Source organism: Pogoniulus pusillus, chromosome 12 (assembly GCF_015220805.1).
Source record: "Pogoniulus pusillus isolate bPogPus1 chromosome 12, bPogPus1.pri, whole genome shotgun sequence".
Lineage (NCBI taxonomy): Eukaryota > Metazoa > Chordata > Aves > Piciformes > Lybiidae > Pogoniulus > Pogoniulus pusillus.
Genome location: NC_087275.1, coordinates 24,077,633 through 24,104,182, shown reverse-complemented (window position 1 = coordinate 24,104,182; position 26,550 = coordinate 24,077,633). Strand labels below are relative to the sequence as shown.

Below are 26,550 nucleotides of genomic sequence, written 5' to 3'. Positions count from 1 at the left end.
CATGTTCTGGCCAGAGGCTGTTCCCATCTCCCACTCATTCCACAGCTGCAACACCAACTACATCTCCAGCACTGGAGCAAGTGCTTAAGGTGCAACAAGGACATGCAAAACCTTGCCAGCAAATATCTGCTGGCCAGCCCTGTCTGCTGTGCTCCAGCAGGAGGGACATAGTGCACTTGCTCCCGGTTCTTAAGTGGTGCTCAGAGGTACAGGAGAGGTTATAGATTTTTACCTCTCTCTGGGTTTTGGGTTTAGCAGCAGTACTTTGTACTTGGCAGGCCTCACTGTCTGCTGGACTGCACAGGGTGCTGGCTTGCTGCTTTCACTCTTTGTTTCCTCTGCCGTCCCTGATGCATTAAATCCTCCTCTAAGGACCAAGGGGGATGGGGGGCAGAGGGAGAAAGCAGGCCCCGTGGGGCATTTGTCTTGGAATTGCTTCAGGATGCTGGTGACAAGCATGAATGTAACTGGCCTGCTCTGCAAATGCGGGGCGGTCGGGAGCAAGTTGTCGGCGTGGCGGTGTCACCTGCATGACCCGGGACAGCAGCCACCACCAGGTCGGGGGACAAACTGCTCTGCCTGCCTCCCACCGGATTCCCGCGGAGCGGCACAGCTCGCAGTGGAGCCAGACGTTGCTCCCAGCCTCACGACCTGTTCATGGCCTCCTAGGGTACCCAAGCACGTCTAAAACGGCCAGAGCGTCAACCCTGGCAATGAATGTCAACTTTGTCCTGGGGAGAGCCTGTGATGTCCCGCCGGGATGAGGGTAGGGATGGGGACTCCAGAAAATACCGAGTGCGTGCTTGGACTGCATCAAAGGTATTTGTTTTGATTGTCCCTTGGCTGTAACTTCCATCGTTCCCTTTTGTTTTATAGCTGCTCAAGTTTACTTGCAGAATTAAGACAGATTTTGCGAGGAGGGGGAGGAAGGGGGTAGGAAGCCTTTGTTCTCCGGAGTGTGCTTGTCTTACTTTTGCATCATGTGGCCTGAGCGGCACCCCCAGCCCCTCCTGCCGCCCCGACCGTATTTACTCTATCTCGAGTGAGTCCTTTGAAGGAGAGGGCAGAGTCGTCGTTAACCCTCTGCATGCCTGCTGGGCTCTCCGCCGGCAAAGCCCACGTCCTGAATCTCAAAACCACGTGTGTCACTGTGATAGACAGCATCGGTGTATGTGTCCCCAAAATAAACCCGCAGTGCCAGCCCTGCAGTCGGTCTCCACGCTGGCCATGCACACAGGGAACCGTCGGTGGTGGGCCTCTCGGATAAAGCCCGGGGATACCCCCCTGATCACTAGCAGGCTAGCCTGCTTAACACGAGGTTGGAGATGCCTACAAACTCGAAACAGCTGCCGAGCTCTGCTCTGGCCTGCCTGCTAAAATACGCCGATCTCCTTTTAATCTGTTTCATATTCACAAATTAAGCACTTAGCCTAGGTAATAAATCATGAGGCAGTTTATGAGGCCAGCAGGAGACAAAACAAGTGGAAAGGGAAAACAATCGCCTAAAAGTGCATTCAATGCAACTGCAAAGACGCGATCGGAAAACCCAGCCCGCGTTCCCTTGGGCAGCGGCAGCACCCCCGGCCCCGGCCGAGCCTGGCCCAGTCGGCATCACCCACACTCGTTCATGACGCGGGGCCGTGGTAGCAGCCCGAGCCTCCTGCCTTTGTCTCCCCGGGTACCGATCGCCCTCAGTGATTCCACCTGAGAGAGACTCCAGCCGGCCTGGAAATAATGACACGGGCTGTCGATAACCTCCCCTCGCAAACATACACCGGGTCGGCCCAGACTGGGGCGGGGTCTGAGGAAAGGGGTGTCGGAGAAAAACAAAGTGCGGGCTTGTCTCACGCCGGGCCGCCCGCAGGTGCCCGCGGCGCTCCCCGGTGTCCCTGGGGAAGGCAAACCGGGGGAGGTGCTGGGGTCACCGAAGGCGCACATGCCAGACTGTTTCGCCCCAGTGCTGCCGGGCGCGAGGAGCCACCTGGAAAGTACTGCTTTTGCTACCGGAGTTACACACACACACACACACACCCCCGCGCTGGTTTTCCGGGGTGGCCGGTGGCGGTGAGCACCACGGCTGGCGAGGGATGCCCCACCTTGGGTCACTGTCACGTTCATCACGCAAAGGGGCGGCGCAGGCAGGACGGGGCTCTGGAGCGGAGGGGCTCGGGCTCTTGTGGCGGGAGAGAGGAACAGGGAGGCGGGCGAGCCTGCGGAAGTGCCGGCCAGGCGCTGGTAGAGGGGAAGCCGGGGTGCTGCTGTCTGCAATGGCAGCCCGGGACCTCCCAGCGCTTTCCCCAGAGGCTCTCACCGGTAGAGCCGCCAGCTAACTCAGGGGACGCCGGCGAAAGAGCGGGTGCCAAGCCCCCTCCTGGCAAAGGGGCGGCCTGCGCAAAGTGTTGCTGTAGACTTTTCTTGCCCCCTCGCCCCCGGTAGCGCTCCGGGCCGTGCCCGAACCCTGGCAGCGGAGCCACAGCCGGCTGCGGGAGGGGTAGGCGATCAGGGGAGGGCGTACAGGGACGGTGTCGGGGGAAGGTCGACAGCATCCCCCGAGAGATAGAGGGACAAGGAGGTGGGGGAGTGGTGACTTAAAGGGACTCCCGCGAAAGCGACACAGACCTGCGGCCGTCCGCTGAGTGCAATCTGACGAGCTGTGGATGCGAAGAGGCGCTGTCAGGGGCTATTTATCTCTCGCCAGAGCTGTGGCTCCGGTCCCCGCATCGCCCGCCGGTAACAATGGCAGCGACCGGCGGCTCTCCACGCGCCTGGGCGGCGTAACGGATGGCGGAAGATGCCGCCGCGCTCCGCTCAGACGGGCTCGCTCATGCATCCCTCTTGGCCAGAGCCTCTCGCTACTGCTGCTCCGCCGAGAGCTGTGGCCCGCTCCCCACCCCCGCTTCTCCACCACCCCCTCCACCGCCCGCCCTTCCCCAATTTTCCGTTTTCAGGACTTTGGCGCGGAGCCAGACATGTCAGGAGGGGATGAAACTTGACACAGAGATCTCAACCTAGAGCGATTTCCTCCTCCTCCCCCTCCCCCCTCTCCAACCTTCTCCGCCTCCCTCCCCAGCCCCTAAGTTAACTTGAAGACAGTTTGGCCATATTTCAGTTTGAAAAGAAGGGGAAATTGCAGGTCACTGGTGCATGGTCGGGCCGGGTGCATTTTTTTAATTTAAAACGGTAGATCGAGGCCTGAAAAGCATCTGCAGCCCGTGCGCTTTAACTGCTGCTCCCGGCCGCGGAGCCGTTAACCCCTGTGTGCCTCGGTTGCCCGCCCGGTGTTGGCGGCAACCCCTGCCCGGGGGGACTTTGGCCGCGTCTGGGCAGTGAGCCCGGCTCAGAGCTGCCGAGAGGGGCGGGAGTGACGGAACCAAGCACTGCACCAGCTCTGCTCCCGCTTTGCCACCAAACTTCGGGGCTCGGTCGTATCCTCCGACAGAATGAGGCCCCCGGCGTGAAAGAGTAGCCGTATGAAAAGCAGCTTATTTAGGAGAGGCCCCCCCGTGACGCTCCCCTCTCCCGCCGTCTCGTCTCAGGGAATCGCTCCCCACGGAGCGACGGAGTGGCAGACCCAGCGACTCAGGCAGCAGGAGGAATGCTCGGCTGTTCCCTTCGCCCCCATCCCGGACCCCCGGGTCCGGGACTGCCCGGAAGACTCCCACTCGCCCTTGTCCAGCTGGGTGTGACGATAAGGGGCGGGCGATAGGCAGGAGGGGTGGTGGGGTGGTTGTGGTGGTGCAGGGGGACAGAGCCGAGGTGCGGAAGGGAAAGCTCCCGAAACAAGGAGTGCAGGGAGCAGAGCCCGAGCTAAGTCCGGGGAAGATGCCTCAGCACTTTCTCCGTTACGCGTTTCCAGCGCAAGGAACGCTAATTCCTCCACTGAGGGCCTCAATCAGGCATTTATTTGACACTCATGATGCATGAACGGCTAAACACTAGTCTAAGCGGAGGATCAGACGCTAGTTTATTGCGCGCGAGTTGGCTGGGGGAGTGGGGTGGGGGGTGCTTTTATTTATTTATTTATTTGTGCATGCAGGTGAATTATTGTTGATCTCTGAGCGTCCTGCGGGGGGACGGGGACACGACGACACGAAGGAGAAAAAAAAAGTGGGGGAGATGAACTTAATTCAAGCTCTTCTCCTGCACACTCGGAAAACTCTCTGGCTGGGAGTTTTGGCTGGCACCCTTCCCCGCGGCCCTCTCCTGACTCCCAGTCTTCCCCTGCTGTTTCGCTCCTCGTCCACTTGCCCTCTGAGCCGCGTGCTGACCCTGCTGAGCCCCTAGGGCATCCCAGTCGGGCCGCTCTGCGAGGCCTCTCCACGCCGCGGCGAGGAAACGCTCCCTCAGGGGCGTAACATGGAGCGGGGAGAGTTACGGAGACAACATGGAGGGGGGGAAAGAGGAGGAGGAGGGGAGAAACCATATGGAGCTGGAGGAAGGGAGGTGACGGGAGCGAGAGAGCCGGGTAAGCAGGGAGTGGGCAGTCGGGCGGGCTCCGCGGCCCGGGGCGCTTGGTGCAGATGATGGTGACCACAGCGGGGCCTGCGGGAGCTGGGGGAACAAAAAAGGGGCCAAGCCCTGATGCCCGTTCAGCCTAGGGACTGCACGTTCTCACCATCTCCGCCGTGCCTCACACGGACACTGCCTCCCACTTCTGCCCATGGATAATTTATTCTATTTTTTTTTAATTCCCTCTCCTGTTGGCCTCTTCCCAGCTCTTCTTCCAGGACAAAAAAACCCAACCAAACAAACAAAAAAAAATTAAGTAGGAGTCATGTCTTGTGACTTGCACAATCTCTCCTAACGCCTGAGTTCAATTTTACACAACATTTAATACAAATATTAAAAATCAATATATCAAGGGGGTTGTTAATGAAATGTTACAGTAAGTGTGTGTCACCAGATAGAATTTCGGTGGGAAACGTGTCTGATTTAGCAAAATCCGAATGCAGTTGCATTCTTTTATCCTCCTGCTAAAAACAAAAGATAAAGGTGTTCATTAAATCATATAAAATCGAATTAAATTCTATTGGCGGGTCCCTCCAGCAGAAGAGAAGTCTGAAAAGCAGGGGATGGAGAATGAATCTCAATGCATTTCTTGACAACGGAACAGGAATCGGAACGCATTAAAAATAAATCAGAGTGCTGCTGTAGGTCACAACACAAGGATTAGACTGTACTGGAATAATGGGACGGGAGACAGAAAGGCAGAGACTACCCTGCAGGTACACCCTGGCACTAGAAGGAAAGCCAGAATTTTTAAGCAATAGGTCACACTGTAAAATAGAGTCTTTGCCCCATTCAAGCTTCTTCTTCATCTCCCCTCCCCTGGCTCTCGGAACTGCAGTGCTCCCCAGCTTCTAGGCATGCGGCCAACTCATCATTTTGCAAGCTGGTAGCTTTGACTGCACACACACACAACACACGCACTTGCGCCGCTCTTTGCACCTCTCCCTTTCCTCTATCCTGGCTTGTCCCCCCTTTCCTTGGCTCGACTGAGCTGCCTCCTCGCTCCCCTCCCCCCCCCCGGTACCTCGGCCCTATCGCACTAGTCAACCCTTCCCCGTGACCCTTTTCAGCCCTTGCAAGAGTCTTTGGGAGATGTCTGCAGAGCGATCTGCCAAAAAGCTGGCAGTTGCCCCGGCGGGAGGGTCACTGACAGCCGCCGCCACTCTGCCCGGCGCCTGTCCCAGTCGCAGCCCTCCTTGTCTCTGCGCCCAGCTGCGAGCCTTGCGGTGCGGGAAGGGAGCGGCGGAGGGGGACGGGACAGAGGGGGCGCTGTTCTCTCCCGTGCCATGGCCGCGAGATTATGGCGGCGATGGAGAAGCAAAGGGAGCCCAAGCTGCAGCCCCATGGAAACGCGAGGTGTGTGGCTTGCGTCTGTGCTTACTCCCAGTGTACCTGGGCCCAAACCCGGGCCGTATTCTGATTAGAGACAAAGACAGCGGCAAAAGCTGCTCTCCTGCCCCTGGTACGCCGGGAAAGGGCTTTGACCGCCGGGTCGGGGATTGCCAGACTCTCCCCAAGATCTCTTCCAGCTTTCTCAGACTCGGACTTTGCTCTCCGATCTCCTGCCACGGTTTCCTTCGTCTTCCTCTCATGAGGGCACATCGGGCCAGTCCCTCCCTCGCCCCAGCGTGGAGGAGATTCTCCGACCCTGTTGTTCATCGGGGCTTCTACGGCCCAGACCATCAGTGGGTGCTAAAGAGACGGTTGTGTCTGCCGTCTTTCTCGGGCACGGTGGCTACACAGCCCTGCTCAGATAGGGCAGAAGTATTTGCATAGCCCCTGCTCAGGGTCTGGCAGAGGTGTTACAGAGTCCCTGTTCAGCGGCAAGGCAGAGAGGCTGCAGAGATGCCGCTCAGTGGGGGCCGCCTCTTTCCCTCCTGGTCCTGCAGAAACGAGGGTGGAATGGGTTAGTGCGTAGTTCGGGATGGAAGACGAAGTGCTGTCGAGCGGGAGAAAGGACACCCCAAGGCCCCTACCCCCGAGAGCGGACAGTTGGAGACCAGTGCTGCTAGGGAGACCGTGGGATCCGCGCTGCCCTGCCGCTTGCAGGGCCAGGAGTGAGCGAGGCGGCAGCGGGAGGGAGTGGGGAGGTTGATGCGCGGCAGCCAGGAGTGCTCGGCACCGAGCCCAGAACGCGCGGCGAGAGCGGGAGTGCTGCGCCCCCGCGGTGCGGCCGGCGGGGCTGACACCACCGAGCCGTGTCGACACGCTGGCGGAGCGGGAGCTCAAGCGTACCGCTGAAAACCCTTCGGCAGACGAAGTCCTGCCGCTTCACTATCGGGCGGCTCTACCCCCCTCTCCCTCCATCTCTCCCTCCTTCCCTCCGTGAGGTCGGCCGTGCCGCTCAGCAGCGGTTAGGCGTGCAGCAGCGCCGGAGCGCGACAATCGAGAGCGGCCAGACGCCCTCCGCCCGCTGCCAGCCCGGCGGCAATGCGTCCGGCACCGCAGGGCGGCAGCCTACCACCCCTCCCCCCCCCCCCCCCCCCCCGCCCCGCCCCAGACCTCTCCTGTCCCCAGGCCGCAGGAAGCTGGCTCGCCGCCTCCGGAGCCGCGAAGCTGGGCTAGGTGGGGGGTCGGGGGGTTGTTGGAAAGATGCTCGCCACGGTGGCCCCGCGCGCGGCTGCATGCTCGCGCCACGGACCGTGCCGCAGGCTCCACTCGCCGGGAGCGCAACTTGTGCTTCGACCTGAAGAGTCAGCTCTTCTGTTTGTTTATTTCCCCGGCCGCGGTGGCTGACTGCCAAGCACGCCGACCTTGCCTATTAAAAACCCATTTTTCTTGCCCTGCACGGAGCAGCAGTTTGCTCGCCGCGCTCCGTTGTTTCGTTAAAAGAAAGCGCTGCGAAGTCTGCTCACGGGTGCCGAGGGAGGGGGTGGATGGTGATAGGGGTGGCGGTGGACCGGTGTCCATTTCCCGCGTCCCTTGGGACGCCTCCCATCTCAGTCCGCACCCTCGCCGGCCGCCGCCGTGCCCCAGGGATCGCGGCGGGGAGGGGTGACCGCCCTGGCTCCACGGCCAAACCATTTCCTGCCCTCCGCAGCCGCAGCCCCTCGCCGGCGGCCAAGCGGTAGCTGGGTCTGGCTGGGGGACAGCGGGCAGCGGGACCGGGCGGGGAGGCAGCGGCGGCGGACTGGAAAAATCAACACGCGGTGGCGGAGGGCAGTGGCTGATCCCATTAGCCGAGTCGAGACGGAGCCAGGCTGAGCCGGAACGACAGGGTCACCGGTGCCCGCGGCGCTCCAGGCCGCCGGTCGGTGCAATGGGAGTGCGATGATCGTGCTTCCCCACCCCCCACCCTGCGGTATCCGCCCCGGGGCCCTCTCGCCCTTATCGGCCGCGCCAGTCGAGGAGGGCGGTGGAGGCGAGGTTGCTGCATGTCCCCGGGGCGGGAGCCCGGCAGCTTTGTGCCGCTGAGCCAGAGGGTCGTTTCGCCTGGCCGCTTTGTTCAGTGGCGGAGCTGCCCGTCGGGACGCGTTCCGGGCATCATGCCCCGGCCGGGATCCGGCTTGCAGCTCCCTCACCCTTGGCACTGCCCCTCTGCCTCGAGCCTTCTCCGACGCCCGAGGGTAGCCTCTCTCCCCTTCCCTAGGACAATATAAAAGTCGTCCGAAGCAAGCTGCTTTTAGAGCAGATACAACAATAAAGTATATTGAAATAAGTCTGCGGTTGGTGAGTTTCCAGCGATACTTAATGGCACTCGCGGTAAACAGTCTTTCTCTGTGCTAGCGGGGAAAATCATCCAGACACAAGCACATTCCACCCTCTTTAGGGCTCCCTGGCTGTTATTATAGTTATTGCATTACTCTGGTGTAAGCCTTTTGTAACTAAGCTTCTATAAAGCCCCGCTTACAAGCACCCTGATTAGAATTTTCCTTGCCAGTAACCAAAGGCCACCCGCTTTCCAGTGCTATACAGAGGGAGCCGTCAACAACCACCCCTCTGAATGTACGCTTTGTTCCTGGCAACAAGGAAACGAGTGGGCTTCTATTGGGGAGAATGCAACCCTTCTTTTAAATATCACACAGCGAGAGCTGATGGGGCACCGGGCTGTGGAGGGGCCGCCATGGAGGGGGAAAGACTCGGCGGGGTCAAGGGAGCGCGGAGTGGCCGAGCCCTAATGCTACCCACGAAGCGGCTGCCACTCAGCCGACGGCCAGAGGATCATCTGGATGATGCCGGCTCAGAGGCGGGCGGGGACGAAGCCGGGGCCTGGATGGAGAAGAAAAGGATCACGCCGGGCAGTGGTTTCGCAGCGGCGCACATCACTCCGGCATCCTGACTTCCAGCTCTGCAGGCGCGGGGCTGGCAGAGGACAGGAGTCTGCAAGCCCCGAAATGACTCTGCCAAGGAAGATGGACACGACCTCCCGAGGCTCCCGCCCACTGTACCAGCGCTCCTTCTCCCGCCCCTTCGGGGACTCTCGGTGCCCTGGGAAAGCAAACTCCCGGGCGGGTTAGGACATAGCTGTTTCTGCAAACACGTCTTGGCTGCCGGGCACCCCCGTCTCCAGGGACGAGGAATCCCCCGGCGGCGGGAAGGAGGCCCGCTTCCCCGGGGAGCTCCCCCTGGGCAGCTGCAGCAAGCAGAGCCGGCAGCCGGCCGGCCTCCTCCCGCGGGCTCCGCAACCAGCCCAGCTATTGTGAGCGCCCGAGAGCCCGTCTCGCCGGGTGTAAGCAATTACTGCGATATGTCCAACATGTATGCTAGTGACATTGCTAAGGAGGTGAGAGCTTGGCGCTCAGAGGGCCGAAACGCTGGGCTTTCGCTTTCATTCAGGATGTGTGTAACGCAGAGTCTTTTCTCAGCTCGCCTGATTTTAAACTTCCTTTAAACCTCTCTCTCTCTTCCCCCCCTTTGCTCCGAGAGCAGCAACGAGAGACCGAGAGGAAACACGCTGCTGCTGTGCAAAATGTGGACCATGTGTGGGAACTATTTATTCAGAGTGCAACTGCAGGCACCAGGCGAGGGGCTGACAGAGCCGGGGGGCGGTGGAGAGAGAAGCTACGTCTCTCTCGCCTTTTCGCCTTTTTTTTTTTTTCCCCTCTCGTCTTCCCTAAAGCCAAACCACGTCGCTGTGTGTGTAACGGTGCGTTTTACTGACTTCTCGCTGGGCGCGCGTTGTTGTTTTGTTTGTTTGTTTGTTTGTTTTCACAGTGTAAGGCTTCCACGATCTGGTTTTGCGCTCACGCACCTCATGCCTCCGTGGGCAAAGGGCTAAATCTCGGGAACCTTGCAAGAAAGCAGCTAAGGTTTAAAAAAAAAAAGGTGAAAGGAAGGAGTGGGAGCGTGAAGAAGAGATTAGAGAAAGTTGCACGATCTCCTGACCGTCCCTTTGGCTGTTGTGGAATAGTAAAAATAATTATTAACAGTAATAGTCTTCAATCTTTCTTTTCTATTTGGCTGCATCAGGAAGTGCCCCTGGCCTTGAAGCTCGCTATTACCTCTCTCTCCACCACCTTCCCCCCCCCCTCCCCCCTTCTTTTCCCTGGGAAGTGAGAAGAAAAAGGTCTGCAGCTGACAAATATTATGCATCCTTTCCATCGATCGGAGCATATACAGATGTGATAGCTTGATGTACACTGCAAACCGGCTGATCTGTCGCTTTCTCCCTCTTCTTGCTGGCTCTGGTTCGGCCCCCTCCTCCCCCTTTGTTCTCCCCCCCTCCGCCTTTCCCTCTTTTTAAATAGATTTCAAGGCGCTGCCTGTTGGAGAGCAGCTCTCTAGAGAGAGCAAGCTATTGCTTCCCTGCCGATAGCCTCCCCCTGTTCTCTGATTTCCAAATAGAAAACAATCTCCAGGCCAGGGAACCTGTGCTGGGGCTGCTGGAAGGAGTTAAACCGGTAGCGAAGAGCGAGTTAAGGAGCCAGCTCCTGACACCATCTCTTTCGAGCCCTGTGTAAAAAAAAAAACCAACAACCAACAAACAAAAAATCCCACACCACCCCAACAGAACAAAACAACCACACAAACAAAACCAAACAACCCCCCATCAAATTTAAATCGGGGCTTCCCGTCGTGCAGCATCTCTCTGGGAGGGAACTTTGTCCCGGGCCAGAGCCAGACCTGCAGGAGCTGTTGGAAGCCCGGGCTGCCTCGGCGCGGGCGGCTGAGAGGCGGTTGACGACGTGGAGCGAAAGGGTTAAACCACCCCTCCACCGCCCTCCTCTCTCGCCAGAGAATAAGCGCTCACACGAAGCGTTTCTGGGGAGTCAGGCAGCGAGCAGGCCTTTCGCTCTGGATCCATGGCTACCTCTCTGCCTGTCGCCGAAATGACGACCCTCTCCTGGTGCCCCGTGCGGTCAGTACGGGCTGTTAACAGGCACTTGCCATCATATTCTCGAGGGGTTAGCCAAGGTCCTCGGCTCTTGCGAACGGGAGGCGTTACGAAACCGCCTTTGTATCTGCGTGCTCTTACATAAAAAATAGAGGCGAGGAGGAGGTGAGGGAAAGAGACCAATCGTCCCTGGGCAGGTAGCGAGCCGGGTCAGTGGGCTGCCGGCTCCCCCCGGCAGGTTGCTGCGGCGCCCCTTGGGCATCCCCCCTCCTGCGGAGGCAGCGCTCCCTCGAAAGAGCTGTGGCGGCTCTCGGCGCCAGCCCCCCAGCCATGCCTGGTGCTCACCCGGTGCTGGAGAGAGCCACCCGGCGGCACGGCTGCCGAGGCGAAAATGGAGTGGGAGGAGGGAAAAGTGCTACCCGGAGAGCTGTTGTGACAGATGCTAAGCTTTGCCCTACGCGTGCTGGTGAGAGAAGGAGTTAAAAGCAAGCTGCTTTTTTTCGATCGAGCTGCTTCCCTGAGCGTCGGAAGGAGCGGCTTGCTAGAAAGCCGTCCATCAGCAACCAGTCCAACCTGCCCGTGATAATATGCGATCAACACCAAATCACCCCCGCTAGGCACGATCCATCATCGCTACGATGCAATAGGCCCTTGTATGGATGCATCTACACGGGGGGCGGGCGGCGAGAGAAGGGGAGGGAGCGGAAAAGAAAGAGGGAAAGCGTGTGTGGATGTGTGTGCGTATCATCCACCGGAATGGGAATCGCCGCTTCTTCTCAGTCTTGGGGAGCCAGAGCTGCCCGAGCCACCGGAGACGAAAGTTGTTGGGCCGGGTCTGAGTGGGGAGCCTGGCACACAGCCCCGCCGACGCCTCCGACTGACATCAGTCTCCCTTTACCCCACCCTCGCCTCTCCTGGGCAAGCTTGACTGGCGTAAAATTAATAATTAATAGGGTGAAATTGATTAAAGGGCTGGGTGCGCGATGGGGGCGCTCCGAGAGCCTGAGCTCTTCCCCTTCCCGGCCGCTCCGCATCCGCCTCCCCGCAGGCAGCTGCCCGGGAGCGGGGACTTGCCGCCGCCACCGAGCCCGGGGAAGCTCTGGGGCAGCCTAGCCTGAGCAGGAAGGAAAAGGGCGGCGGGGACCGGGGAAGGGGAGGAAGGAGGTGGCTGCAGCAGCAAAGCCCGCTGGATGGATGACTGTAACCCAGATAGGCCGCTCTAGCAGCAGCGGCGGCGGCGGCAGGCGGGGGCTGGCCCCGGGGCTGGGCTCGGCTCAACGCAGCTGGATGTCTGTGTGTGCCTGCTTGTGTGCGTGTGTACAAAGCCGGGTCCTGGGAGCTGCCCGAGGGCGGTGCTCGGCACCACAAGGCCAGCCTTTCCCCCCCTCCCTTCCCCCGTTTTTTCTCCTACCACGATCAGTCTCTGCCATGAAGGGAGCGGGGAACCGCAGGGGACGCGGCCGGGCCAGCGTAAGCCTCAGCCTACAGCCCCGCGGGGGTGGGAAAGGGTTAAACGTTGGAGGGGGACGGTCGGGGAGGACGGGGGATGGGGAGTGAGAGAAGGGGGGCTGCCGAGCACAGCGCTGAGCGCAGGGAAACCACAGCGCACCTGGGCTCCGCTCGGGAGCCGGAACGAGCCACCGCCTCCTCCTCCCTCTTTCTCTCTCTCTCTCTCTCTCTCTCTCTCCCTCCCTCCCTCCCTCACGCCCGCCCTTCCTCCAGCTTGGTGCCTGCTTGGCCCGTGTCTATCTCTGCAACAGCGGGAGCTCAGCTCCTCTGTTCTATCAGCTGCTCCCTGTAACCCCAGTGACCCAGATAAGCTCGGCGGCCTCACCCCCCCACTCCCGCCCTCCAGCGCCTCGGGGGCCGCGATCCAGCTTCCCAGCAGCTCTCCCTCCCTGCCCACCGCGCCGCCATCCGCTGCGGGGCCGCCCTCGGCCCGCCGTTTGCATTCCCTATGGGCTCCTCCCGACCCCGCGGCTCCGGCCCCAAACTCCAGAGGGGGCAGCAAACCTCCCCGTGCCAGCCCCTCGCTGGGCTCTTTCCCCCGCGGCGCTGCCCAGCCGGTGTCCCTCCCGCACGGCTTGAGGTCATTGTTTGCCTGCGCCGAGCCAGCCCGACGTCAAAATAATAATTAAAAGCAAAACAAACACTCCGATCCGGTCTTTCCTGGACACGCGGGTCGGAGCCACCGCAGCCCAAGTGTTGCTGTTCCCTGACTGGAAATAGCCCTGGCTCCGCCCTGGACAATTGCCTGTCAGAGGCCTCTTCTCTCCCTGGAGGCCCTTCCCTGCCCTGCTTTATTTACTTTTGAAGTGTCTGAATTGATGGAGAGTTGCGGACGGCACTTTCTTCCCCTGGCTCACTCCCTCTCGCACGGGGCTCCGACGGAGCTTCTTACCGCACCCAGTACTCCGCGCCAGCTCCGCATGACCCAAGATAACCCAGCCCCAGGGGAGGCCGGAGCAAGCGGGGGCAGGCGCCGAACCAAACCAAACAGATCGATCCGTTCCTAGCAAGGGCCGCGGCAGCGCGGGGCGGGAGGGCAGACAGGAGTGGTGTCTCTGGCGAGAGAGGAGTAGGGGGGGGAGCCTCCTCGGAGCGGCTCCGTCACCGCTAGCCTGCAGGGGAAAGAGGGTATAAACCAGATCGCGGCTGTGCCCGTAACAACACAAGGGATAAACACCAAAGTTATCACCAGCCGTGACCAAAATAAATGCCTGTGATAAAAAAGCACTGACAGGATGATACATTATGCGGGTGTCACTGCCTACAACAAGGTTCAATCAGATAGGCCGGTTGCCGTGGACAACGAGGGAAGCGACGGTACCAGGCTGACGACTTTTCTGGATAGGCGGGTGGTGGTTGCCATCAGGGAGGTGACACAGCGAGATCTGCACGAGGGTGGCCCAGCGTCGCAACAAGGCATGGAAAGCGGTGGCCCTCCTCCCGTTTCTCCCGTGGCCTCCACTCGCCCCGCGACCCCTCCGATCAGCTGCCCACCCAGGAGGTAGACCCAAATCACTAATAAGCGTGGCCCTGGAGACTCGGCCGGGATGCTGTCGAGTATCTTCCCGGTTCGTGCTTCCTCCCCATCCACAGACACCCCCCATGCGTGGCCGGGAGCGCGGCTCGACACGGCTCTGCTCCCTGTAGCTGCCCGCTCCTCGGGCGACCCGTGTCTCTCTCCAGCCCGGCGTTTGTTCCGTGCGGCGCTACCGTCTTCTAAGAGATTCTCTGGTTGGTTTTATCAGTGAAAGGAAGAAAGACTCTCTGCGGGCTCAGTGCTGCACATCCTGGCCTCCGGCAGAGCTGCTTGCAGGTGCCAGAGTCGGGACAGCGGGGCCCAGGCTGCCTGGCAGCGCCGCCAGGAGAGCCGTACTCCGCAGTGTCAGGCTAATCGCAAGGGACGGACGCCGGGGCCCCAAGTGGTTCGACTAGTGAAGACTCAGAGGCCGCAAGGACGGGCTGCGGGCCGGTTCCACTTGTGTCACATTCCTCTGTACCGAGCCAGGCTGAGACTCGCCCTTCCCCGAGGAGGGTGTGAAGGTCGTGGAGACGAGGTCCCTGAGCCAGGCTGCCCTCAGGAGCCTTTGAGAATGACCATGCCCAGGATGAGGGGCGGCGAGGCACAAGGGACAGCATCCGCCTCGGGAGAAGAGATGCAGGGGTCATCCCCGCCGGTGCCCCGATGCATGACACGCCAACCCCAGCCCCGTGCCTCTTCAGGGGGAGAAACTTCCCGTCCGCTAATGACGGGTGGCTGCTCCGCCGCAAAGCATGCTCTGGTCCAGAGTTTTCCCTCCTGAGCGTAAACGCATCCATTCCCACCCCCAACCGCCGCCGCCGCCCCCTTCCCGTCACGATTTAATGCTTTTCATGTTCTCCTGCAACTGCGTTTCCGCAGAGAACCCCCGGCGCGCTCCCAGCTCGGCTGCTCAGCTGTATTGTGGCGAGCTCAGGCACAGCCGGAGTGAATCCATTACGCCTCCATCCTACAATACAGGTTTATGCGGATACCCTCTGATTTACATTTAAAACAGTGCACGGGCATTGTCTGCTAGCCTGAAAAGAAAACACAGCCCCATAACTTCAAATGACCTTCAAAGCAATGCAATTAAGTCTCATAATTATCAGTACACGCCTTTTAGAAAAAGGCACAGGTGCGCGCCTCGGTGCTGTTCCACCTGGTTAAGCAGCCTCGTCCTACCAGGGAATGAACCCACAACTTCTCACCCCTTTGTAGTCTATAAATCTGGGTACGCGTTCCTACATTTCGAAGCCTCCCTTCATTCTCCTCTCCCCCCACCCGCCTCCCGGGCTGAGGGACAGCTTGCTCAGCGCTGCGAGGCTTTGTCACACTGCCACACACACACACCACCACGTCTCTGGCTGGTGCTGGCAGCGGGCGGCGTGTTTGCTTTCCCGGCTCCCACAAAGCCCTCCCCTCCCACCGGCCCCCGGACCGCAGGCCGCGCAGAGCCGAAATTTAGGTTAATAGGACGGGCTTTGATCCGTGGTCCCCTTCGCCCTCCCTTCACCCCGAACGACATCGATCCGCTGCATTTACTCCCGCGCCGATCGCCCCCCGGCGTTCCCGCAGCTACGCTTTGCGCGGCCGGAGAGAATATATGAAAAAATACCCCCCAAAATACCCAGCCGGTAGCGGCCCCTGACCCTGCCTCTCCCGTTCCCGGAGGTGTACCCCGGAGTCTCTGGTTCCCGGCGATTGAATATGCAGTGTCATGATGGCTCCCCCGGCCCGCGGGCAGCACCGGGGACGGCGAGGACGCGGGCAGCTCGCGGGGTGATGGAGGGGAGGCCTCACAGGAACTTCAGCCTTCCCTCCCGTTCTCCCCTCTCTTGCACACACACACAAACACGCACGCACACACAAAATAAATAAATAACGAGGCGGCTGGAGCCATCTGGGGTTGGATGGCTTCTCATCTCATTACAGAGCATTAGGAGAAACAGGCAAATATACAGCTATTAAAATTAATCGCCTCGCGCTGTCAGCTGAACATAATGGAAATTATTTATAGGCTGCCTACGATGCTTTCCTCGTCACGGAGGCTTGGTGTGGAGCGAAGCAGTCGCATCTTCCGGCACGGAGAGGCGTCCGGGGCTGTGTGGAGGGCGCAGACTCAGCTCGGCCCTGGTCAGAGAAGTTTGGATGCTAGGGACTACAATTAAGGGCGAAAGGGAAAGCAAGCAGCAGAGGTGTCTCGCCAGTTACGGTGATTTTTTCAGGTGGTTGTAGTAGAAGTGGCGGAGGCACAAACAGGGCAAACCGCTATTCTGGGGGCCTCCTCGGGCTGCTCTTGGCGGAGCGTCTTAGGAGCATTGGGAGACAGGGTCGGGTACCGTAGGCGGGCTCATCCGGAAGGATCCCTGCCTTGGAAAAGGGCATCCAGGGCTCAGTAGCCACTGTGCGATGAGGTGAGGGCACGCCGCGGGAAAGGGGGGATGCACTTCCCGAAGATCTGCCTGCAGATCTCCGCTACCAGATGAAATGTTAATTGTCAGCCCTTCCGCTTCTGCTTCTGGAGCGGGGTTTCGGATCTGTTTGCTTCTGCAACTAGGGAAACAGAAGTCTCTTCCGCTTGAGGGGCGGGGGGAAACCCCACACCAAAACCAAACAAAAAACCCAACCGAAAAGCCAAAACAACCCTAAGCCCATTCTGCTACGTCAAGCAGAGCTGGCCTGTTTTCCCCACCCAGAAAGCAAGTGCCTTTGGGAAGCGGGGAAACACTGTCCACACATGTCTCCTCCACTCCGTCCGGGCTGTTTTGGCCAGGGCGAGCTGCTTCCTTTCTGCAGCTGTGATGCTCACCGCGGTGCTCTGCTCTCTTCAGGGATGAGAGCCTCTTCCGCAGGCAGCGGGAGCAGCCCGGGTGGCACGGGTCGGGGTTGGGGAAAAAGGAGAGAAAGCCATAGCGAGAGGCTGGAAGCACAGCTTCACCAGACTTGAGAGGTTAATAAATACACCCGTCCCCTCTCTCCAGCCCGCCTGAGGCTAAGACTCGCATCTCAGTGGGTAATTGACAGTCTCAATCCAAAATTGAAACATGTGTTAACAACAACGCCACGCATCCTAGGAGCTACCCGGGAGATCGCCACCTCACGGTCTTTATATATTATTTGAATCCACCGGAGGAAAGTGTCACGAGGTTTTCCGAGCACGTCTCACCCTCTACCTGTAAATCAGCTCTTATCACTGCTGGCTGCTCAGACAGAGCCAGCCTCTGCTTTATAGCGCAAGAGGGGAAGAGCCATTGCTTCCTCGCAGCGCTGTTGCCGTGCTGCTTCCAGGTGAAGCCCTCTGGCACTCCCCAGCCGCTTTTCGAGGAACCGTGAGTTGCTCTCAGCGGCGAGTCGAGTTGCGAAGCAGTGTGCCAGTTTGCCTGGATCCGTACGCCACGGGCTCTGAGCGGTACTCTTCCACAAAGCGCTGGCGACGGCGACGCGGTTCTTGGTGGAGAGCGGCCGCTCCACGCTGCCAGCCCACATCCCGTACACCTCTTCCCCTACCCCCAAGGGCAAGCCACTCTCCCTGCCAGGTCAAGCAAGAGCGGTGTTCGTGTCACGTCCGTCCTCTCAGGGTGGAGAGCCGCCGGCGGGGACCGACGCCCTTGCTGGCGCAGCATCTTTCCCATGTAGTTGCCCCTGTTTCTGGCATCCAGTGGAGCAAAAGCAGCCCCCTGGGGAGGGTTGAGGGCCCTTCTCCCGGTAGTGACTAATGGCCGCAGCGGCATCTCCTACACCCCGAAACTCTTTTAATCAAAGTCCTTTTAAGGGTTTATGCTGTCCCTATCAGGAGGGGTCGTCACGGGGCAGGGAAAGAGCACACTTGTGCCCAAATGGTTGGACGTGCAGAGGCGGGACAACACTGGCAGGTTTTCCCGGGAAGGGCAGGTTTCCAGGGCCTCCCACCGTCAGCTCCATCCCTTCCGCCTGTCGTTGCCATCGTCTCCTTTTCCCACAGGCAGCTCATGCGAGGAGCAGCCTGCCTGGGGAGCAGCCCGCTACCGCTCATGAGAGGGGGTGCCCGCCAGCCCTGCGCGGAGGTCACGACCAGCAGAGCAGGCAGATGGAAAATCCCAGTTCCTGCCGCACATAACAAACAAGGTGGGGAAGAGCAGAGCAGCCCTCGGCCCTGTGCCGGAGAGGAAGGGCGTAGGGTCCCTCCCCCGTAGCCCGCTGCCCGCCCAGCCACGGCTCATGCCCCAGTAGCTTCCTCCCACAGCGGGTACCGGCCGCGCCGCGGTGCGCCGAGACAGAAGGACTCGGGGACTTCGTCTGGCGAAGCCACGGGGCCCGCCGGCAGGAAGTGGCTTCCGCGGGTGCTCGAGGGAGCGGGGTAGCCCGGGCAGGTCACTGGCATGGTAGCAAGGCAAGGTTTCTGCCCGACGCCCTCGACCCCGCGGCGCTTGCCCGCCTTCCACCGCCTCTCGGCAGCTCTCGCCCACACGTGCCCTCACACGCACGCATGCTGAGTCACACGAGCACGCCGCCGTTCGCACACCGTGTCACGCATACACTCCGTGTCACACGCACGTTGGTTCCCACGCACACTCCCTGCCTCTCTCACACGGGCACTGCCTCCCCGGGGCAGCACGCCTGCTCTAACAGAGTCGCCGCCTCTCACGGCCGGGACACACGCAGAGGATCTCGCACACAGCCACACGTTCCCTCTTTCACACCTGGACTTTGTCACACGGCTTCAAGCACTCATACTGGCCCGCGCACGCGATCGCACACGTTCAGGCTTTCCCATGCAGGCAGACGCCCGCCGTCTCCCTTGCAGCCCGTACACCGTCTCGCAGGCATTCGCAGCCACAGGCTTCCACACACGGAGCTCCACGCCGTCCCCGCCTGCTCCCCGGGCACGTTGCCATCCGCACGCACACGGTCCCCGCAAACACAGACCCGCAGACACACACAAATACCTGCACCCCTCATCCCCGCCAAGCAGAGCCCCCGGCACACGCTCCCGGGGCGTTTGGGTGCCCGGCGGGGGCGGCCCCAGAGCCGCGCGCGAGCAGCCTCGCCCGTGTACGCTTGCAGAGAATCTGAGGACCTTCCCTGCGGCCCCTTCGGCAGCTCGCCGCCGCCGCCGCCGGGCCAGCTGCGCGGCCCCAGTCCGGAACAGCTTGTGTTTGTTCCCACCAGCCGGGCAGGCGGCGTAGGGTGGAGGGGAGGAAGGGTCATCCGGTCCCGCGCCGAGCAGCCCGGGGCAGGGGGCACCGCAGGACAGCCGGGGAGGCTTCACCTGCCTCCGGGCACCTCCGCCCCGGAGACACCCCGCCCTGCTCCTCCTTCGCTGCCGCTCTTTATTATCACCCCACCCCTCCGTCCCTAGGTTGATGCTGCGGCCTCTGGGCGGGCGGCCCCGGCTAAGGCAGCGCCGTTCTCTCGGCTGCTGCGACATGCGTGCTGCCAGAGTCAGCCGGGGAGAGGCCAACAGCGCCCGAGGCGCGGGTAGAGGCGACTGATCTTTTGGCAGATTTGAGAGCAATTTGGCCGCTACAGCTGGGAGGCCGGCCCGGATAATTCATTACGGGCGGACTAACACAATCTTTCCTCCTCTCCTCTAGCCCTGGATATTTTATCCGGGTCGTGCAAACAATATTCATATTGTATCCTCTTCCGTGAAGGCACCGGGAAGCCGGCGCCTACCAGGAACAGGCTGCCGTGCAGCGCACGGCAGAGGGATCCTGTTTCCCTTGCAGCCGGCGAATTGCAGCGGCTCCGCAGGAAGCGGCAGCTTTCCGCCCCCAACCCGGCGCACGGCAGCAGCCACTGGTCCCTGCTGGGCAGCCTCGGACGAGGACTGACCGTCGCCCGGCTCCCGACTCTATCCCGCAGGGATGCAGGCAGGCGGGGGCCCCCGGCGTGCAGCCGCTGCTTTGCAAACCGCAAGATCGCAGCACCCGGAGGGCGGCGCGGTGCTGGCAGCCGGCGCTGCCTGCCCGTGCCAAGCCGCGGGCACAACACGGCTCGGCGGGCCCGGGTGCAGTGCTTCGCTCGCCAGCTAAAGCCGAAAGAAATGCCAAACTCTGCAAACGCCCCCGGGGTTTGCCAGGCGCCCTTTCTCCCTCTTCCTCCCACAACCACTGGGGAAGGGGAGGCCTTCTCCCAGTGAGAGCTGCCGGCGGCACTGCGGGGGTGGGGTGGGTGTCGTCCGGGGAGAACTCCCTGAGGACCTCCTCGCTGATCCCGCTCACACAGAGGGGTCTGTGTGTGTGGCGGACGCGCTTCCCGAGATCCTTGTTTGAAACTGTCGCGTCGGAGGGGTACCATACCCACTATCCCCGCACCCCCACTCCCGACCACATCGCCTTCTCTGGGCTCAGGAAACGTCCCCGCCGCGCTCAGGGGCGAGCAGCGGGGATAGGCACGGCCCGGGGGCCGCGGGCGTCTTTCTCTTCCTCTTTATTCCCCCTTTTCATCCCTTCTCTTCCGCGGCCCCCTTTCGGGGGCCACTCTCAGAGCTCACTCAGTCGTCTGGATCTCGCTTTTAAATCAAGCCTGGATATTTAAAGCTTAACTCCCAGTTTATTTTCGTCCTAGACCAAAGACACTCGCTGCTTATTCGGGAAGCTATTTAAATACCATCCTCGACCTCCCCTCGGGGTTATGAACGTTTGCTACTGGAGAATTTCACAAGGGTCTTTGGTACCGTCGCCTCGTCTCACCGCGACACACCGCGGAAGCGGCGGAACATGGATGAGGGCTGGGGGTAGGGGGGCCAAAGATGTGTTTTGTGAGTCTGATGGGCAAAGACCTCTTTTCAGCCAGGAAGTCGCCGCACTTCACACTCACTTCGTGGCTTATTGCTACTGGAGGAATCTGTTTATAGTCAAACCATAATACATTGGGCCGTATCGATTTTCCAGCAGTACTCTCCACCGATTTAATTGTTTTTAGGAATGTCAATTGCAGCTCTCATGTTCCCTGAATTCATCGGTATTCAAATGATAATCGTCATAATGACTTTAAATCATACGGCAGTGTGGTCTTTACTTGCTGGGTGTACCCCTTTGAAGCCCCTCACACAGACCGGACTATATGTGGCTCAGGGGGTATTAAACTTTCCGCAGAGCCCCACTTGTGTTCTTCCACCTATCTCTGATTCACAGACACTACACTCCCACTATCTTCTAAGTTTTACTGTCTTAGAATGAATGCACCGTAGAAATACACCCCTACACGGTTCCTGCTTTTGAGTTCTGCAGCGCAAAATCCCCATTGCAGCGTGGCACAGACAAAACCAGAAACACAATACCCAACACCAAAAAACCAGCCCAACCAACGAAACAAAACCAAGAACCAAAAAAAACCCCACAGAGAGAAGTCAGTGAGCCTTTAAAAAAATAATTGGGAAGAAAACCAAACTGCGGACAAGGCGCTGGAAACTCCACGCTGCTGTTGGCTGCACTAAACCCGCAAGAGAGCACAAAACAATGCCCTGCCCACCACCCTGCCCTCTGAATGCGCGCCCGGCTGCCACCCCTGACGCCGTGCGCACTCGCGGGTAGCCGCGGGGAATCCCACCAGACACAGACTGAGGTCTTGCTGCGGCTGCCCCGGAGCCACAGGACGACGGCACATACGACGAACACGCTGCGTGACTCTCCTGTGGGTAGGGACAGGCCTCCTAGGCCCAGTGAGGGGACCGTCCTGAGAGGGCATAGCGCAGCCCACGGAGGCCAGGGTCACTGTCAGTCTCCGCGGGAGGGCACGTGTGTCGCCGAGAGCGGATATTTCGGCAGCTTTCCCTCCTGCGGCTGCTTGGGAATCACTTTTCTCCGTCACAACATGCCCCGCGGGCAAGCTCAACCCCCACGGCGGTTTCCCTCCATGGCAACCTCTAAGCGGACTCCTTCCCTAATGCACTTGGCGCGTTAGTTCCCAGAAATAGACTGAAATGCTTTAAGGGCGACCCGGTTTTTTGCTAGCTTTTCTCGCCTGGGGCAGCCGCCGGGCAGGGAGGGGTGTTGCTTCATGGAGAGAAATGAGGTGGGAGATGCGGGGCCAGGTGGGAGCCCCGCGATACCCACGTTTGGAGGGATCGGGGCATAGAGGGCGACTCGCTCCCCGCGGTGACTCTGGGATCCTCTACGACTTTTTAAAGCGACGACAGCGACTACTCGTAAAGAGAGAATTCGGCTGCAAATCTTCGGGTAGGATCCCTCCAGGCTAACAAAATGTGCAGGCAGAGCTTCCCGTTATTCCGCCACCCACTATGTTTCCGCGCAGAGGGGATCCGAACACCCTAAAGTGTCGCCCGCACGTAGCGCCGGGGGAAAGCCCAGGCTCTCACCCTTCGCTCTGCTCAGGAGCCCCAAAATTTTGGTGCCGCTTTTGCTTCCTGCCGTCGCCTGCGCAAGGCATCTTTCCGCTCCTCCTCTTGAAGAAGGGCTGGGAAAGCCTCACTAACAGCTCCGTAAGGATCGGACTGCTAAGCGCCGAGGAGTCAGGAGCGAGTTTTGCCCCCGTAGAGTATCTGCATGCACGGGCGTAGCTCGACCCCCTTCCCCCTTGCCCCCACCCTCACTCCGAGCCGGAGCACGGAGGGCGGGGAGAGTCGCGATGGGTTGCACGACAGGAATCCATCACCGCGCCCCGCCGTCTCCCGCGGGCAGCCCTCGGCTCCTGTTTATTTTGTTATCAAATCAATTAAGCTGCCTCTCGTATAAAACGGGGTGGAGGGAGGAGGGGGAGGTTGGAGTACAACTGCGGCCGCTCCGCTGACATCGTCTCACCAAAGCGAAGAGCTCCTCCTGTTGGAGAAATATTTTCCTGCCGGATGGAAGCCTCCCCGGCACGCAGGACATTTCCTTTTATTTCAATTTTTAATTTTTTTTTGTGTTACATAGCTTTATGTTATACTATATTATTGTTTTGTTTGACTTTATTTTATTTTACTTGATCTGATGGTGGCCCCTGCACCAGCAACCGCTCCAAAGACCTGGTTCAAAAGCTCTGGTGGTTCAAATGCTCTCCTGTGGTCTACTTCTGTATAGCCGCTATGCCTGGCCACCGATGTAATTGGGAGACCTGGTCAAACACTGGCCCCGAAAACGTGGACTCTTCTTGTTGCGTGTGTAGGGGTGCATCTCATAAGTAACATTTAGCAGATGCAGGATTTCTTGGCTTCATGCACGATCTCCCACAGTCTGCAGAAACCAGACTCCTGGTCGCTGGAGAGATTTATGCTGGCTCTCAGAGGCTATCAAATTAGCTCTTACACAGGATAATTTCTAACCTGGGCACTGCGAAGTTCATGCCCAGGATTATGTTAAAGTTATTTAAAACTTATGGTTTCTGTTAAATAAGCTAAGCTGAATTGAGTAGCCAGTATAATTACAAGTGGTATGTTTTGGGGAAATCTTGGCAGAAAAGCCAAGTGTTTGATGAGCAAAGAGATTCTCTCAGAGCCTTGTGATTTGTTGGGAAGCACTCCTTTGCACACAGTGTTTGGCTGAAAGCACTGATCTGGCTGCCAGGGGAGATTGCCTGGCCAGCCTGCCCTGCAAAGAGCAAGGCAGCTGGATTTTGAGCAGGGGCTTTAGCTCCTCTTCTTTTAATAAGCTCTGCTCTTTACCTTTCTAACTGCTGCCATCAATTCAAGACTGTACCCTACTAAACAGTGCTATATCGTATTGGATTATTTTATAGCAATGCAAAGAAGATCACGATCTCCTCAGTCACAGAATTCTGTGGGTGGAAGAGGAGGTTTTGCTCTTTCCTAGCTGATGTGATCTCACCCAGGGGGGGCCAAGCTCTGTGACTAGGCTAATTTAATACAAAGATACATTGCAAAATGGACCCTGGCTTCTTTTCTTACCCTACCTTTCACAGAATCATAGAATCAACCAGGTTGGAAGAGACATCCAACCTAGCACCCAATCCTGTCCAATCAACTAGACCATAGCACTAAATGCTTCATCCAGTCTTTTCTTGAAGACCTCCAGGGATGGTGACTCCACCACCTCCCTGGGCAGCCTATTCCAATGGCAAATCACTCTCTCTGTGAAGAACTTCCTCCTAACATGCAGCCTACACCTCCCCTGACACAATTTGAGACTGTGTCCCCTTGCTCTGTTGCCTGGGAGAAGAGACCAACCCCCACCTGGCTACAGCCTCCCTTCAGGTAGTTGATTGCCTACCCACACAACCTCTCTTCCTTCAGTTATTTCCTTCCTGGGAGACACAGACTCTAAGTGTCTTGGGGATTCCTTTTGCTTTGGCATGCCACTGGGAGAAGGAAAAGTTTTATAGAGGGTGTAAAGCTCATGTAGCTCCTTGACATTCAAATGGGGAAGGTATCCTGCAGTTGTGAGGAAAAGAGTGGGATAACAGTGAAGAGAGTTGGGGAAGGTGAAGGGGAATTGGTGCAGCAGGGCTGGACATTACAGAGGAAGGAGGGCAGCTTCTAGTGGGCATAAGACAGGTATCACTCATGCCTGTATCACACCAACTGGCACCTAGTCAGCAGAGGTTGTGCACATTTTGAACTGGGACACCACTGAGATAGCAATGCTCATTACAGATGTTGGCATCAGGACCAGAGTGGTGGTTTTGCTTCTTCCTCACATGTTGTAATTACTCTGAAGATGGAGTCCAGTTAGTTGGGTAGGTATCTTATGGAAGATGCTTCCAGAAATAGTCACTGATTGTGAAAGCCACAATTTCTGGGCACTCAGCTACACCCTGTATGCAAAAGCGGGTGCACTTGCAATCAGCAGCTATTAAAAAAAAAATCTTAGCTTAATTCTGTTTGGCCAAAAATGGATAAAAATTGTAAGACATACAGCTGCAGTAATGTTGGAGGATGATGAAAGCTGTAAGCAGAGATATTTTCTACTGTTTCTGCACCATGAGTTTACTAATTTTAGAATAAATTTCTTCACTACCTTTGCTAAGCACAGTTGATTTCTCTTGTTTAACCAATGGCTGTATTCTCTCTGGCCATATGTTCCTTCCTACCCAGTCCTGCAGCATCCCAGAGCTTGGTGAGGTGGTAGGACCAAGTCCTAACCAATGTACAGTGTATTCACTAAAAAGGACTCTCATGGATCTGCACCAACATGTCGAGAGAGGTGGGAGGGGGGGAAAATTAGTGGAGCCGATAGTGGTGATCTTATGATGTCAACAAAGAGGACAACAAAATATTGGTTTATTATGTTTTTGTGGTCACTCCTTACAGCCACTCTTGTCTGCTCTCAAAGCTTAGTGAAGGGGGAAAAAAAAGCCTCACCTATGCCAAACACTACCAGAGCTGTATAAATAATCAACGATGTTGTCAGTGTAGTCCTCAGATAGCTCTCTGCCTCAGAGTGTGATTTCACCTTCTCTTCACTACATCAGCCACATCCACCAGCCACAACCCACACACCTCCTCCCTCCATCCTCACACAAACTGCAAAACTGTAAGCACAAACTGTGTGGTGTGGTTTGCAAGAGGAGCAATTGTGTGGATGGTCAACCTCCTATGAAGGAGCTGTGTTTCAGGACACATGATCCTTTGCAGGTGAGGGAAGGGTGCTGCATAAAAAGGAGCATGAACAGTATAAATGATTTGTTTGCTTTAAAGAGGGAACTGGTTGTGGGTGAGTTCATGGTTTTGAGAGGTTCTCACCTATCCCAGTGCTAGTGTGTGAGTTAGGCAATGCACCGAGGAGATACAGTGTTGCAGTTTTTTTCATGACAGGATAACTTCACCATCAGGATTCAGGTTAAAAGTTTCGAGTGGGAAGGGATGGAAAAAGCCTGTGGTTTCTAGAAGTTGAAGATGCTGAAGATGAAACTGCAGTTAAGGGCTTCAACAGCTGAACAGAGGCTTGGCTAAGGACTTCATGGGTTTATAATGTTTTTTGTTGGTGGGATGTGCCATGAGCAACTTCAGCGGATTTTTAACAATATTTTTGGTTTGGTGGGATTTCTGTGCAAACATTGACAGATGGCATGGGTAGCTCATGTATTTTCATTTCTGTTCCTCTTGTAGTGTCTTGCAAAGCCTTAAATCTTCACATATCACCTTGCTTTCTCTGTTACCTCTTTGAGTCATCTTTCCTGACAATGTCCTGGATTAATTCTATATTGTCTTGTTCCTAAAGTCCAGATGAAAGCTTTTCTTATGGTTTTTTTCTTTTGACTCTTCAGTCAGCTCTTTCATTGATCTTTCATACAGAATCACTGCAGATTAGCCACATGATTACTATAAATCGACCCTGGGGAAAAAATAAAGGTGGCGAGGGAGCAGAGAAGGAGAAAGTGGTATGTATGGGATAGCAAGGAGGGGCAGCATGAAGAGGTCTGGTAAAGATATTGAAGTGTAGGTGAGAGCTTGTCTCTGAGGGGTTTTCAGGACTGACAAGATCCAAGGGTGATAGTTATATGAGAGAACTGGCTACATAGCTGTTTTGGACCTGAGCAGGGAGAAACAGAGGAACTGTATGCTAACAAAGCCTGGACAGCCACTCTCACCTAAATATCTCTCTTGTGAGCTCTTACTTCCTGTCCATGCTGTCCCACACAAATGCACTGCATCTCCTCTGCCCCTGCCAGCCAGCCAGACTGTGGGAGGAGAGACCAAAGAAGCAGAAACAGGACTGTGTCCCCAAAGGGTAAAAGCCCAGGAGCCTGTACCCTTGTGGGGGCAGCCCTCAGAGGAAGCTCCTTACTCTTGCCTGAGCTTTATTGTGCAGTCAGGGCTGCTGTGCACCGGCATAGAAATGCAGCTCCTTTGGCATGA

At 58.0% G+C, this 26,550-nt stretch overlaps 1 protein-coding gene and 1 long non-coding RNA gene across 2 annotated transcripts in view; both read right to left on the bottom strand.

The window, feature by feature from the left end:
- Positions 1 to 2,647, bottom strand: part of BCOR (BCL6 corepressor) — an 81,269-nt gene extending 78,622 nt beyond the window's left edge. Inside the window, exon 1 of the mRNA XM_064151916.1 lies at positions 2,620 to 2,647. The gene's annotated coding sequence lies outside the window, so the exon portion shown is untranslated. The remainder of the gene's footprint in view (positions 1 to 2,619) is intronic.
- A 10,391-nt stretch (positions 2,648 to 13,038) lies between these two features.
- Positions 13,039 to 19,103, bottom strand: LOC135179863 (uncharacterized). The gene is made up of 2 exons (XR_010304159.1): positions 15,020 to 19,103; positions 13,039 to 14,848 (listed from the first exon to the last, which is right to left on the bottom strand). It is a non-coding gene; the product is annotated as an uncharacterized LOC135179863 (long non-coding RNA).
- Between the last annotated feature and the right edge of the window lie 7,447 nt (positions 19,104 to 26,550).